General features: G+C 38.5%; 1 long non-coding RNA gene across 1 annotated transcript; it reads left to right on the forward strand.

Annotated features, from left to right (window-relative positions):
• Positions 1–734: 734 nt before the first annotated feature.
• On the forward strand, positions 735–2,765 carry LOC308306554. The gene is made up of 2 exons (XR_013963163.1): positions 735–1,298; positions 2,603–2,765. It is a non-coding gene; the product is annotated as an uncharacterized lncRNA (long non-coding RNA).
• The last annotated feature ends 1,443 nt before the right edge of the window (positions 2,766–4,208 follow it).

The raw sequence follows: 4,208 nt of genomic DNA on the forward strand, positions 1-4,208 counted from the left end.
AATAAATATTTTGGTAAGGAATGTATTCCAGGATATGACACTATTTCTGAAGATATTCCCTTCTTGAGTAAATGCCTGAGTAAATGCGTGCAAGACACGGTAGAGATCTTAATCTCATGTCTCGATTATCAAATTACGGCGTTTACATTGAGGGTTTATCAGTTCAGGCACGGTTTGATGATTGAAGCATTTAGTCATGCCTTGCCCCCAGCAAGCTAAACAGCTGGGACTCACAAACTGCTGGACCAAGCAGTATAAATAAATAAATATATTGCATAACATGGTTTATGTGCAATGCAGCTTAATCAGGCACTCATGAAAGATTCAGAAAGGCTATAAATAAATAAATCATTGAAATACGCACTCTATGTTTAGATTGCTGACCTAATACTTTTGATGAGACATACATGCTCACGGAACAACCACTCGACCCTACACCCTATATACTTTTACCAGTTATTTTCTCCCCTCTACACCAAATCCCAGAAAACATCCGATCTACTATCTACAGTCGTGGCTAAAAGTATTGGCATCCTTGCATTTGTAAAACAGAAAAAAACTAAAAGAATCTTCCAGAAGCTTTGCAAATTAAAACATATTTTGCATCAACATACAGCATTTGGTTTGCAGAGGAACATAACATAGAATAAATAGAATAAACTAGAATAAATACAGAATCCTAGCTCATTCTACACAGAGACTTGCATACATACTTAAAGGAGTGGTTCGCCGGTTTTCAACCAAGTCTGTGTTCTTTTAGTCAACTACGTTCATGCTAAAACGCGTCTATTTCCTTACATTACTGTTCTGTGGACAGTAGGGGGCCTTACTACCACGTACGTCATAGACTGATTCGGCCAATGGAACGCCTGGCTATGACGTACGTGGTGGGAGGCCGTTGTAGCTGCAGAAACTACAGTAGGATTTGACCCGGTGTGGTTGCCGTAGCGTGAACGCTAGTTAGCAACAACAGTATGGTTGTTACTTGTTTCAGACATGTTTTCTACTGACATAGGGACTTGCTGGCAGAATCTTCGGTAGAACTACTTTTTATATGAACTGGAGTAGGCTATGCATTACATTAGAAGAAGGAAGAAAAAAAAAAAAAAGCAGCGACGTGAACCAGAGAGAAAAGACGAGGCGTCTCTCTGCCAGCTGGGACTCCACTAAGCTAACATCATACACACTGTCATAGGACCATTCTCTGCACCCAAGTTATTCTGCCCGTTTGTTGTGACTACTGCTCCATGCTGCTAGGATCCCCAAGTTGAACTGGAAGAGACAACCGAGACCCAATGGTATGTTTCATTCATGTATAACTTATTTGTGTATGTGAGTGTCATCATCAATGTGTCCTGGCATGCACATTCCTATATTAATCCCAATTACAGAATGTAAAGTCTGTAGGCCTAAGTTTACTTTAAAATATGTATGATGGCACTGATTTTACTATGTATTTCACATTAGGAGTCCACTAGTACAGTGGCTCTCAAAACTTTTATTTTCCAGTACCTCCTATGGGTCTATTTGGTCCCATTTGTAGGTCTACACTCTGACAGAGATGGAAAAAGGACTAAGATACTTGAGTAAAAGTAGGCTATCAATACTGCAATATAGAAAACGTTCTGTAAGAAGTAAAAGTACTAAAGTATTGGCATCAAAATATACTTTAAAAGTACAAAATGTTTGAAAATGGCAGATCCACAAACTCACAACACATCGCATCAACACATTGTGAGCTTGTAGATCGTCTATTTTCAAATAGCCTGGATATAAAATAGGGCTAAAGTTGATTAATTAGGTTTTATAATATAATCATTTATGTGCAAAGTAACTCAAGTTTTCAAATGATTGTAATGGTGTACAAGTACTATATTTGGATTCGAGCTCGAGTCAAGTACCAGTACAGAAAGCTGGAAATTATTCAAAGTACAAAAGCCTCAACATTTTACAAGCACTGCTTACACCACTGCTCTCAGAAAATAGACCTGTGATCCATTTGAACCATCTTCAACTGAAGGTCCCTCAACACACTGAGAACAGCACTAGTAGGCTAATATTTAGGGCTAGCAGATCTGTCTCTGGTCATATTTAATATTTGTATGTCCATGACAAAAACCAGGGCTAGGCAACCTTAGGCACGAGTGCCAACATTGGCACAGGGGGGGGGGGGGGGGGGGGGGGGGGGATCACTGGCACACTGGCAGAAGTGTGAGACAGGATTTTTATTTCAAATATATATTTTAAACATGGTAAATTAAATTAAGTCACCTAATTTGCAGCAAATGACATCCTGCATATAATTCTACATTCATTAAAGCTATGAACTCTGACTGGGGAGGGAGTCTGGGAGATAAGTGACTTATTGCTCAGAGTCTAATGATTGTTATGTCCTTCCAATCAAAATGTCCACACTTATGATGGCTTGTCATTAAAATTCATGTTGACATGGCACACTATCTAAAAAAATAAAACCATGGCACTTTTCATTTGTAAAAGGTTGCAGACCCTGATGTACACGATAAGCTGCCATGGCGATGAACCGTTTGTGTGTGACAAAGACAATGCAACATGTTACAGTATTTTCTTCTTCTCACTGCAGGCACTGCGGTATCGTTTGGAGTGTCCTGGAGAGTCGTCGCAAGTGGAGAGTCGACGTCTTCTTACCCTGGCATCATTATATTGTATTATACATAACAAATGCATAGAGATGTGAACATTTCTATGATCCTTGTCATAATAGATAATAAAATAGATTCAATACATTTGATTTTCCTTCTTTTCTGTTTTTACTTGTAAGAAATATAATGTACACAGTATGGAGTGCTGTGTGAACCTGCCATTTGTAACACAGTAAACACAGTACAATGTAACAAACACAGTGGCAAGTACTTCTGTTTCAGAGCATTACTGTAGTCCAGTGGTTCTCAACCTTTGAGTCTGGGAGTTTGAGCTTGTAGATCGGCTAGTTTCACAATATTTATCTGTGGAACGGAATCGAGCAGAATGTAATGCCTCAACTCCTACAGTCTAAGTGCTTATCAGGGTGGGGGGTCCCCAGTTCAAATATGATTGTTGCAGGGACGCCAGAGTAAGAACCACTGCTCTACTCCAGCAAATAATATATTACCGGTAAATACATATTTTCATGACAGATTGCAAGGATGAAACCAAAAAGCTCATGATGTTATATATTGTTTTTATTAGCCTTTTTAGTGTGTAGTCCACCTGAAATTGAAACCGTTATTCTAATAGTTTGTGCTGTAGCCAATACTGAAAATGGGTTGAGCAGCGCACACTCTCGACCAGAGCTAGGACATGGTTGTCCCGGATGTTTTAGGGTTCTGACATGTTCCCTGTGTTAGCTGATCTAATTTAGCAGACACTTATATCTGCAGAAGGGCAGCACGATTCTTGTAAATGATTATTTTTCTCCCTAGGATTTGGAAAATTATTCTCTCACTTTTATCTTATTTCCCAATTTGACTTATTAAAATAACAAGCTTATTACTGGGTGTACAGAGCACAGGCGAGGCAACATTAGAGTTGAAAGAGGCTTTAGAGTAGTCTAATATTAAAAAATTAGATCACATTGCTGTATGAATCGAGAGAGTAAATAATATTCCTGGGAGTTCCTTGTAAGCTGCTTCTTCTACGGCATCTCTTCAGAGGGCGATGTAGACAGTTGTACCGCTGTCTTCCCGCAGGACTGCTATGGACATCATCTTGGACGTGGTGGATTATGTGATGTGTCAGCACCTTATGCAATTATAGACAAAGAGGAGGAAAAATGTTTCAGGGTACACAGATTTTTTACAATGACATTTCAAAATGTTGCCATAGCTTTTACCCCATTTCTAGTAATCACACCATGCAATAATGAGAATCCTAAACCAGTTTGCTAAAAAAAAAAAGAACAGATCTATAAGCTAACAACAGTAACACTGCATTTTACCATGTTACATATTTCATGTAATGTTGGGGGGTTGCTCTCGGGCACAAACCTCTTATCTCCATATTTAAACAGTTTTTTGTTTGTAAGTTTAAACCCTACTTTATAAAACAGTGTAGTACAAAAGAATAAAAAGTAACTGGCAAAAGTGCTGGATGATTACAATTTAGGCATTTAGCAGATTTTAATCCAAAGCGATGTACAATAAGCAGGTAATACAGTATATCAATATAATAGGATAATGTCAGTACATCAA

This window comes from Nannobrachium achirus (genome assembly GCF_963921795.1).
Source record: "Nannobrachium achirus genome assembly, chromosome: 21".
Taxonomy (NCBI): Eukaryota; Metazoa; Chordata; class Actinopteri; order Myctophiformes; family Myctophidae; genus Nannobrachium; species Nannobrachium achirus.